The sequence below is a fragment of the Pinus tabuliformis genome, chromosome 5_2, assembly GCF_031772625.1.
Source record: "Pinus tabuliformis cultivar Carrire ecotype Pingquan chromosome 5_2, CPIR1, whole genome shotgun sequence".
Taxonomy (NCBI): Eukaryota; Viridiplantae; Streptophyta; class Pinopsida; order Pinales; family Pinaceae; genus Pinus; species Pinus tabuliformis.
Window position 1 is genome coordinate 888,692,559 of NC_142306.1, and position 12,644 is coordinate 888,705,202.

The 12,644-nt window shown below is 35.4% G+C and overlaps 1 pseudogene; it reads right to left on the reverse strand.

Moving 5' to 3' along the window:
* Window positions 1–2,050: 2,050 nt before the first annotated feature.
* Window positions 2,051–2,650, reverse strand: LOC149162155 (MADS-box transcription factor 23 pseudogene; annotated as a pseudogene).
* Between the last annotated feature and the right edge of the window lie 9,994 nt (window positions 2,651–12,644).

The following is a 12,644-nucleotide window of genomic DNA, read 5'->3' on the forward strand; positions in this document are numbered from 1 at the left end:
TGCTAAAAATCTATTATAATGAATATAATATATAATTACGATAAGCGTTTATTGTGAAATAAACTTTTTTATAATTTTAATTTAATTATCAATAATTATTGAGTGGATAGTAAGGATTTAATTTCAATGGAATATTTTGTCTAATGGTTTCTCATGATAAGTATGTGCAATAGGATTAAGACCTCCTAGTCTAATCCAGTTTCTGCAAATTTAGTAATAGTGGTCTTCTGGTTTGTCTGTGCTTTGTTACTAATTAAATTTTCTAGGAACTGGGTTTTCTATTCTCAATCTACGTGGCTTGAGAGTGGAGTTATCTTCACACAATTTGGGTTGGCATATGTGGTATAGTGGTGATTCTTTTCTTTGTGGTGTAGTTTTCGTTAGTGCATCCTTCATTTTGTTCTCTTGTTCCTTTCCAAGTCCTCACTTATTATTATAAGTGTGATCCTCAATTGGCATTCATGCCTCCTAGGTAGCGAATGCATTGCATGAGGTTGAGTAGAGGTAGTAACTGACACGGCCAATGAAGGGCTAGGCTCTTCACTCATGACTCCTTACATCTATTCATTAAATTTTAGTGTAATAATCATATTTTTGAATTTAAATAAAATTTAACATATTTTAGTCAAATTTGTGAAATCCGTGAAAACAAGGTTCAAATTTTGAGGTTATGACTTAATTTACTAAGAAGATGATATACCATCAACATGTGATTACATGTCAAATTCCTCTAAAAATACAATTTTCCTTAAACATATTTAAATCACATCAAAAATATTTTATAAACATATTTCGAGCCATCTTGTATGATTGATAAAATGAATTAGAAACCTTTTATTCTAATATATAACCGACCTTTCTTCTTTCTACCATAAAAATGAAAAAAATACATGGTTCTCTTTCCATTAATTTTACACCACCGAAAAATAGAATTACTCAAAATTTCAAACTACACCCAATGCTAAAAAAATAAAGTGACTTTTGGGCATGAATCGAAACACCAAATTTTATTTGAATTTGTAGAAAGTATATATAAAGTGTCTTGTGCGCATGAATCGAAAAACGAATTTGGAGAGTATATATATACTTTGATTTTTAGCCGAGCAACAAAACTTTATAGCATTTTGAGGAAAGAATTTAATATAGAAATATATAAAATAAATAACATTAGTTAATGTTTAGAAGATCTGGAAATTATTTTTGTTATGTTTAAGATCTGGAATTGTTTTTGTTAGGTTTAGAATTTATTTTCCTAAGGCATAATCAACATTCACCAATTCTTTTTTTGGTATAAACTGTAATAAATTAAGTATAAACTGTAATAAATTAAGTATGGGTTTAAGCAGTGTATTATTTTAGATATTATTTACGTAATAAATTAATCAACATTCACAAATAATAATTTTAATAATCGTTTTTCTGATGAACTAAATATCATAGATTTTTTTACTATATAAAAAGGCAGAGGAATTGTGCCTTGACGGTTAAAAGTGGCTGTAATTTAGCCTAAAAAAAATTCAAAAAATCTTGTAGAGGTGGTATTTGAATCGTGTTTTTGATGGTGGAAATGGATTCAGCACCATCAAAAATGTCTAAGACACCTAAAATTTTGAAGTTTAGCACCTATTACTTGGATTTACAAAAATCTTTACGAGATTTTCTCTAAATATAATCGGAATTTCCATAACTTTTGGGGCAACTCCTCCATCTGGTAGTCTACTAATATATAAAAAGATAAAAAGAAAGCCCTAACCCCAAGTAAACATTACCCAAATAAATAAAATTTCTAAATTTATATCACAATTCAATAAATTTAATTATAATTTCGATAAATCGAAACGTTCCCGAACAACGCAACGGCATCAAATAGATCCTAGGACTACCTCGACAATAACAACATGAAATAAAACCCTAGCACTACCTCGATACTACCAAGGACCCAATTAGCAGCAAGATCATATTGATTCCAGAGCTTCTTGCCTTCGAGGATTATATGGCTATGGAAGTTGATACATCGGAAAACGATTTGGAATTTGATATTCCCAGCGTTTTAATTATGAAGTCTCTTGGCATCAGGAGCAGCTGTTAGATAGTCATTATTCACGACATCCTGCACCATTCTCTGCAAATTCCGATTCTCCTCCATCAGATCCTTTTCAGTATTCGTTATCTCCTTTATGCGGCTGGGCATGAACTGGTCCTTTCTCGCCCTCACGCGCCCCATTCCCACTTCCATTTTCTCTTTCAGCTGCTGCAATTGTTCAGTATCCAATGCTTCTAGATCTTCTCCCATTCTATGTTTCAACATCAACTGCAGCTGATCGCCCTGAAGCTTCAGCTTCGCTAACTGTACATCCTGATTTGTATTGTGATTGTTATCGCCGCACACAACTAGGGCACGGGATTCTGATTGCGGCGATGATAAATTTTCAGAGTTTGTCATGTAACGGTCGAGTATGCTTTTCATATCTGAACTGGCATAATCGAAGAACTTTCCTGAGCTTGAAAATATGATTACTGCCACGTCTGCATCAGAGAGGATGGAGAGTTCTTTGGCTTTCTTAAGCTGACCTGCTCTTCGCTTGGAGAAGGTGGCTTGCCCGCTTGCTGGATTTTCTATTCTTTTGATCTCTATTTTCCCTCTTCCCATCGCTGCAACACAGTTGTTTTAGGCCTTGTCAGTGTATTTCCACCGTGATATATACATAAATGATTTTTAAAAGCTGCCATTATTAGGCGTGTGAGATATTTAGCAAGTAGATAATATTAGAATGCCGTTTTTAGGATACTGGATAATAATAGGCTATCTGTTGAATGTTCAGTGTGAGATGCTGAGCTTTTATGCTTTAAGTCGACCTACTCAAACGGGTCGATAGGAACTTGGAAGAGAAAAACCGGTTTAGATTTGCTGTTTAAGGCAGCAGGTGTAGGTGGTTGGAAATATTCTAGAATTTCTTTTGCAAAATGAATTCTAGAATAACGAAAGGCCAGACCGTTAGTAGATTAATTACTATACTTATTTGGGAAATTATGAATTATTAATTTAATTTGATTTTAATTGGAGATTTATATCTGTTTTAAGTTCGGCGAAAAGGAAAAAATAAATGGTTAATGTATTTGAAGCTAGTGCAGTGTAAATTTAATTTAGATTGATTTTAATCCGAGATTTATTTTTTTCCAAGAAAAAGTAATTAGTTTACCTATGTGAAGATTAAATTAGTGTAGTATAAATGTTTTATTGGTTTTTTTAGATGAATTTAATAAATGTTTTGTAATTAGTGTGGTATAAATGATTTATTGGTTTTTTTTAAAAGATGAATTTAATATATTTGGTTTATCAAATTTATACAGTTTGTGTTGTGATATTTTTTAGGTTTTTGAATTTGTTTATATATTTGAAAATATATTTGTTTATATATTTGAAAATATATTTATAAGTATAATTTCATTTAAAAGCGTATTATCAAAAATTAATGAAAAATGTTAAAAATATAAATTAATTTTAATTAAAATTATGACTTTAATATGTTTAAAAATAGGCATTTTAGAAGTTGTTTATAAATTAATTTAAGTGTGTAATTTTTTACATTTAGAATATATGTATTTGATTGGTTTTTTTTTCTAAAAAATAAAATTATTATATTTAGAGGTGCTATCCAAAATGACATAAAAGATGTTGCTATGTCTTAACTTATTACCTTTTTAACTTCCTCAAATTACATAAAAATAAATATAAATAAAAAATAAAATTAATAATTAAAACAAAATTATTTAAATTCAATTATTAACCTAATATTAAGAAATTTTCTTCTATATAATCTCTACACTCTACAGGGTTGGAAAGCTAAGCCCAAATGTGTAATATACCTATCGTGATTAACCCCACATAAAGTAATTTTAAATTACAAATCAGTTAATTAAACCTACGTAAAAGTAATTTTAAATTACATATCAGTTACAACTGATTCTTGGCTGTTATGGAACTGAACGAGAATGAAGGAACTCAGCGATTCTTCTTGGTAGAAGCTCGCTTCTTCCTGGGCACTCGGAGGGGGAAGCATGGGGAAAAACTCGCATGCTCACGAAGACCACGGAAAACTAATGAAAGGAGAAGTTTGAACCGGCAACCCATGTAATGAAAAAAACCCCTGTGCTGTTGGGACAGGCAGGGGGAGAAAGATTCCAAGAAAGGAAAAGAGAAAAAAGACAGGGTTAAGTCTGGTAGAGACCAGATAACCCTAGCACAGAGGTGCATGTGTCTTGTAGAGGGCTGCAGGCCTGCAAGACGGCTCGGGGGGAGAATCCATCGTGACGTGGATCTCAAGGTTGGGAGGATAAGAGCAAGATTTATTGCAGGTGAATCTCTGAAGTAAGAACGCCTGTAGCAGATTGACCAGGTATGAATCTTTTACAGAATTAGACAATGTTAAACAGGATACTGAAAATGTTATACAGAGAACAGTTGAGTCTGTGTTTTTCCTATCATTAGCTAAATGCAAAAAGGAACTGTAGTTGTCTTTAACAGAATGGCACATACAGCTCAATAGACATCTGTAAACTAGTTGTTGAGACTATGAACTATATAATCGTCTACTGTATACAGTTCTGGTTATTTAAATTCATATGTAGCAATATCAAAACCCTAGGTGGCCTGAAGACAGCCGAAGGGTACAAGATGCATATAGATAAAATGAGTAAACAGTACCTTACAGCTACGGAATGTAGCCCAGTTAAACAGTAATAAAACATACTATCAGAACAGTAGAGAATCATAAATAATTTCCAGCACGGTGAACATAGACAATAGTGCTGTGAATACAAAAGATATTAGACCCTGTGTCGAGGGTTTCATGTATACATTACAAAACTTTAAATCTGAAAGAACAATAGTCACGACGATGCATATATCCTTACAAGTTAAAAGCCTGAAGGAAAAACTATTACCGGGGGTTATCCCGTTATATTCCGGATACAACTATAAACTTTACACAGAATAGCCGGGAACCGGGTAACGTAGCGACCAGGCAAACACAGTCGTGGTAACGGCCGTGTACCCTGGAGCTACATGTATATAATTCAATACAAAGATTTCTTATAAAGAACTGTAATGAATCAAGCAGGGTACGCGTATTGAACTGCTACCAAATCATTTGCATATAAGTGCACAGAAAAACCCTATAATGATTCAAGGTTATACATCTATGTAATTTACCTTTAACACATTTATGCATCCGATTGTTTAGCAAACCCTCTGGGGTAACAACGTATTCTAAACAGAGGGATAGCAATAACTTAAATATTAACAAATAAAGGGCATAATATTCCAAAGACAATCGATAGTATATAAGGCAATGGCCGCCTTCGAAAACAAGTCGATAGAGCATGGACTGTGAACAGCATATTCATTGAAGCATAATGGAAATGACAAACATATATTCATAAGATAACCTTGACGAGTACAGTAAGCAATACATATTGGTGGATTATAGAACCATCAGATAAACGAGATATCCGTATACCAAACGGCAAAATAATGAATCTCTAAGTAAACCTTTAAAAAGTTCAGAGGACAACCTGATGCATATATACAAGCTTCGATTCAAAATTAAACCAGGTCCGAGGACCATAAATCTTAGCTAAATGTACGAGTAACAAGCGGCTTATAAGCCGAGAGCATTTTCTAGCTAAACCCTAGCAAGGTAAACAAAATGCAGGTTCAGGCATGGAGTAGCCGACTGCAATTCGAACCTAGGGTTTGGACGAATACAGAACCTGAGACATAAACAGAGAGCCATGAGACACCCTCTGGTCAAGAGACTGGTATGAATTCAATCCTCATGTATAAACCCTTGTTTAACAACGGGAAAATCATCTAGTCCAGGGAAAAGCATACCTGTGCCATTTGGAGCCAGCGTAGTCTTCCTACAGGCGGTAGAGGACCGTGGAGACAAACCCACCTGCATCATAACAGTCACACTGTAAATATCCCTGGAAGGTCAAAACAAAACAAAGGGTTTCGGAGAGTTAAACATATCGTATTCACCTACACAGATAACTGCGAAAATAGACTAGCAAGTATGTCGGCAAGGGTGAAACGATACCTGGAATAGCAAGTTGAGACCTGGTAATTGTTGCAGAGGAGGACCGCCGAGCTGGGTGAGTGTCGGCCTCACCAGACTTGTGCAAATGAGCCAAACCGAAAGACCCGGTGGTTTAAGAATAGGCCACCAAACCCTTGAGCAAATCCGAACCCTCCGTTGTGGTAAGTGAATCTCCATCGTCCGTTCGAGCGGGAGAGTCTGGCGCGAAAACCACAGCAAGTCAACCGAGGATCACATGGGTTCACGTGGTTCCTTGCCACCTGGCGTTAAGGTTGGTGAGGTGGGTTAAGCCTCCGTCCACCACCTGGCTCCGAAGATGGGCTAATAAACAATCCATTGGTGATTCGACTGGATTCAATGTTAATACCCATAGACCATAACGTTAAACCTTAAAGTGTGATGCATATAGAGTAATATGTATTGATCAAAGATTTGGGTAAATAACATAAGGTTTGGTTATATAACAAAACGCATAAACATATTAACTATGCCGTGAGTACCTGTTTTCCTAGTTGAATGGGAAGGGGGTTAAAGTAGTTAATCCATGAATGAAATTTTTTGGTTTTACTTTTGTATATATATATATTCACGAAGGGATCATGACAATGTGGTATCAGAGCTAAAGGTTGCAGTACTGGCACCTTTGGGAATTGGTAATACGCCATCAGTAGGCATTAACTCAGGTATGAGTTAATCATTCACATATTCATTTATGTAGTACACTACTTTTGGCATGATAGGTGTGATTCATGTTTATAACTGCTTTAAGTAGTAAGCAATAAGTTGCTGCATAACTACGTTCATAACGTTAAATTCCTGATGAGGATAAAAGACAATGAAATTTTCGACACACCTAAGAACAATATTGAGTACTCATTACATTCATGAACAATATTGAACACTCATTGAGGGAAGTGACAATCAACTACCAAGTTTGATTTGCAAATATGGTAATAACAATGATACATTCATTAAACAAGATTGAAGTTACAATGAACAAAAACTTAAGGAGCCAATGCATGAATATAAATTAGGGGGAATATCCTTGAATAGGATAACAAATTGTTTTAAAAGGACATAAGAAGAACCCCCTTAGACTTGAAAGTAAACAATGAGTCAAGTAGCGAGACTTGATTGTCATAACTAACTTTTGATTCAGTCTTGTCATGGATGCATGAAGACGATTGGTAGTTGAGATTGGTTAGTGTTGTATGACTAACCCATAGAACTTATATGCATTAATTGAATTGGACTTAAGATTATTACAATTCGAAAACAAGTGAAGGTTGATTGATGTCACATGCATGGAATGTGTGTGAAGATTCTTACTCTCTCTGTGCTATAGTTCCAGTTGGTTATGAGAAGAGTTCTTAATTATATTCACCATGGGAATGCATGATGAATAGTATATGCTTATGTCCTGATAGATTTAAAGATGATTGTCCTCTAATTAATTGAAATCCATTAGCATGGTATGTGTTTATGTTAATCATTACTTGTTGGGAGATAGAAACCATTGGAGCCTCGATTTAATGATGGTTGAATTTATCTCTACTATGGAAATGATGGATTTCTTGTGCATGTTGCACTCCAGTGTGAAGTTAAGGGTGGAGGCATGTTCAGTGGGTAACATTTCTAGGACCCATTCATGGTATAATTACATGTGATAATTATTCATAAATAGACTACCTGTGTCAATACAGTTGTTAGTAAACTCTAATTACCTTCCCCAACCATAGATGCTTCCAAAGGAAAAGGAAGCAAGGAGAAGGAAGAAGACCGTGCTGTAGGGACAGACGGAGATGGGAAAAGAAAATGCTACGTCTGGTAATGACCAGGTTGAGCAAGCTTAGAGTGTCAGAATCTTGCAGAGACTCTAAATCTGGGGATGACTAGATAGCGCTCGATGTGCATGTGAGTATTCCCTTGGCCATGCTTAAGGAGTTGGAAAATGATAACTATAGTGTGTGGATGTTAATGATTTTCATAATGTCTCCTTGAAGTCATTATTCTGAAAGGGACACATAGTACTGTTATGATAGTTGTTGCATCTAGCATCAAGTGGTAACTCTGGTGCGTGTGTGACATTTAGGAGATCATGCTTCTAATTGCATAAGTAGAGCAATTGCTTCCGGTAAGGGTGGTTTAACTTGTTAGTGATGCATATTGATCCAAGGATAAGATAAGTGTCTTATTCACTTACTTGAAGAACACGTATGAATGTTTTATATGATTTCTTAGTAGAGAAAGTATTTGAATGCATGCAATAAAAGAATGGTTCTTTTATAGATTTTCTTGGTAAAGGAAATGTGTTAAGGCATGCAGTTAAAGATTGATTATTTGGTATGTTTTCTTGGTAAAGAAAATAGGTAGTTCCTATTAGAAAGACTCCACGTAAGTCTTGTGTGTAAAATGCTTGTCTCTTGTCTATAAAATCCTTGCTAAATATAGCCAAAGTATCTTCTTGAGAAAAGAGGAGGTATATCAATGTCCTGAGGACATAGCATGGAAGGTGGCCAAGTTTGCTTGAATTAAAATATGTATCTTTATTTGATAAAAGCTTCTTGGAATATATATATATATATATATATATATATATATATATATATATATATATATATAGATATGCTAACTGCATTATGATTCTAGTTAGTTTCTAAGTTCTAGTGAAATGATCATGCATGACATGCATGATAAAGATAGCTAAAGATGTGCTTCTAGGCACATAGATATTCATTTCTAACTTCTCGAAGAAACAATATATTACATATATACATAAATATAGTCTCATCCTAAGAGTATGCATACTTCATGAATGAAGATGCAGGATTTTATGGGAATTTTCTTGAAAATAAATATAGAGGTTCTTTCCTTAAAGACACATTAGAATAGTGTTCATACAAGAACCAAAACCCTTACTTGTTTCATGAAAAGAACTATGTGCATTGAAGTAAGGTAATTGTGTTAGGAAAACACATGTTGCATATTGGTAGCTATTGTGACTTTGAAATTATGACTCTGTGGGTACATAGAGGAAGTGATCATGTTAACTTTCTTGAAGACAACAATCTTTTGAAGAGATTGTCTTGCTAGATAAGTTGTGTTGATTGATTGATTTTGATACATAAGGGATAAGTAAACCTTGTTGTTGTATCTTGATTTTTATGCCTAAAGATAGATATCCTTAATAATTCCTTGAAAGGGAATCTTGAGAAACCCTCACATCGGAAGATGGAAGAATGAGGTTAAAATGATTTCCTTAAGAAAGAGGTATGTAGTTTGTTGTATGAGATGATGGTAGTATGCTAGTGAAAGGCTTATATGATAAGCAATGGTATGCACAAAGATTAGTCATTATGATATAGAGTTATGATCTTCGTATGTTAGAGAGATTATGTTTAATTACATTAACAATGCATGACCCAAGCTAGCCATAGTAAACGTGAGATAATACTCCATTAATGATGATTTGAATTGGAACAACAGACTATGGCAAAATTGGGAATGCTGAGAGTATTAACTCAACTATTGCTGACATTTATACATTAATGAGTATTTGCATATGCTTTTATACATGACAATATTGTATGCATGAACATTCTTGGAAATGGAATACGTGTTAACTGATGCATATTTATAACTAACGTTGCTGATGGGATTAAGTAGTGGCAGCTTAATGGCAACAAGAAAACTCATCACATAAATTGCTGCAATGTGAAATGCAATTATAAATGAGAAAGAAAATATTCATGCTATGTCTGGTTAGGATCAGATGGCATAAGAGGAAAGAATTTTCCTGTGTACGCTATGTCTGGTTAGGATCAGATAGCGTTTACTGGCGAGACCAGTGTAATTGCGGTCGAGTAGGACCTGCAAGTGCTTGGGTTGATGACAGTTACCTGCCCGGAGGGGTTGATGGTACTTGTCTGCCCGGATTGTGAAAGGCTTGAATGCCTTGGGTTGATGACAGTTACCTGCCTGGAGGGGTTGATGGTACTTGTCTGCCCGGATTGTGAAAGGCTTGAATGCCTTGGGTTGATGACAGTTACCTGCCCGGAGGGGTTGATGGTACTTGTCTGCCCGGATTGTGAAAGGCTTGAATGCCTTGGGTTGATGACAGTTACCTGCCCGGAGGGGTTGATGGTACTTGTCTGCCCGGATTGTGAAAGGCTGGAATGCTTTGGGTTGATGGCAGCTACCTGCCCGGAGGGGTTGATGGTACTTGTCTGCCCAGATTTACACTCCCTGGAATTCTTGAGCTGGTTGGCCAGTGGAATTCCATGTTAGACCTGGTAAGGTCTCTATCAAAGAAACTATCTGGATGTGGAAATGACTCGGTTTGGTTGTGGAAACCAGTGCCCATGGATTGGGAATTCTTTAGCCTATTATGGTGCTCATAGCTAAAGAAATGAATGAATCAGCTATATGATATGTTGATGATGAATTCTATATAAGGAGTTATTGGAAATGTTAAGTCTTAGTAGGGGCTAAGACCATTTTCAAATAATGCAGTGCTCGACTGTTTTGATGATTGGAGAGCTAGGTGCTCTTTTGGTACATCTAGAAGCACTTTGCGGATGTCTTTAGTGAAAATTCATGCAGTGTGCACGTGAGCAGTGATTTATCATTTGTTGATTAGTGTTAGTGCTCTTTAAGTACTTGTAAAAGTACTGTGATTTAGAAATCATTTAGCATTGCACAATTGATTGCTAGTCAAAAGTATTTCATTTGACTCAAAATATAGTGACTAATGTGATTGAATTTGTTAGTCATATATTACAGGAATTACTTACCGTGGAGGAATGAAGAGTTTTCCAACCACTATTAAAATGCTTACATGAAAGTATTCATGGTTTTCAAAATAGATGGTAAGTAATGGTAAGTTGACATAGAGAATTGTTATCATGAATGAATAAGGGCCAAGTGGTGGCGATTAGAAGTTGCATATTTTTGCAATTATGAATGCTTCTGACTGTTGATGCTTATAACTAATGGTATTTCTTATGACTATATCATTACTATTTTGTTTGTCGTCTTTTCATGGAATGGAATCGTTGATTTCAAAGAGAAAGGATCACATTTTGTGTGGTTTAGATGGTAATACCATGAGTAAAGTCTAAAGTTCCAATGAAAGATGAACACCGAGGACGGTGTTCCTGTTAAGGGGGGGAGTATGTAATATACCTATCGTGATTAACCCCACGTAAAGTAATTTTAAATTACAAATCAGTTAATCAAACCTACGTAAAAGTAATTTTAAATTACATATCAGTTACAACTGATTCTTGGCTGTTATGGAACTGAACGAGAATGAAGGAACTCAGCGATTCTTCTTGGTAGAAGCTCGCTTCTTCCTGGGCACTCGGAGGGGGAAGCATGGGGAAAAACTCGCATGCTCACGAAGACCACGGAAAACTAATGAAAGGAGAAGTTTGAACCGGCAACCCATGTAATGAAAAAAAACCCCTGTGCTGTTGGGACAGGCAGGGGGAGAAAGATTCCAAGAAAGGAAAAGAGAAAAAAGACAGGGTTAAGTCTGGTAGAGACCAGATAACACTAGCACAGAGGTGCATGTGTCTTGTAGAGGGCTGCAGGCCTGCAAGATGGCTCGGGGGGGAGAATCCATCGGGACATGGATCTCAAGGTTGGGAGGATAAGAGCAAGATTGATTGCAGGTGAATCTCTGAAGTAAGAACGCCTGTAGCAGATTGACCAGGTATGAATCTTTTACATAATTAGACAATGTTAAACAGGATACTGAAAATGTTATACAGAGAACAGTTGAGTCTGTGTTTTTCTTATCATTAGCTAAATGCAAAAAGGAACTGTAGCTGTCTTTAACAGAATGGCACATACAGCTCAATAGACATCTGTAAACTAGTTGTTGAGACTATGAACTATATAATCGTCTACTGTATATAGTTCTGGTTATTTAAATTCATATGTAGCAATATCAAAACCCTAGGTGGCCTGAAGACAGCCGAAGGGTACAAGATGCATATAGATAAAATGAGTAAACAGTACCTTACAGCTACGGAATGTAGCCCAGTTAAACAGTAATAAACATACTATCAAAACAGTAGAGAATCATAAATAATTTCCAGCACGGTGAACATAGACAATAGTGCTGTGAATACAAAAGATATTAGACCCTGTGTCGAGGGTTTCATGTATACATTACAAAACTTTAAATCTGAAAGAACAATAGTCACGACGATGCATATATCCTTACAAGTTAAAGGCCTGAAGGAAAAACTATTAACGGGGGTTATCCCGTTATATTCCGGATACAACTATAAACTTTACACAGAATAGCCAGGAACTGGGTAACGTAGCGACCAGGCAAACACAATCGTGGTAACGGCCGTGTACCCTAGAGCTACATGTATATAATTCAATACAAAGATTTCTTATAAAGAACTGTAATGAATCAAGCAGGGTACGCGTATTGAACTGCTACCAAATCATTTGCATATAAGTGCACAGAAAAACCCTATAATGATTCAAGGTTATACATCTATGTAATTTACCTTTAACAGATTT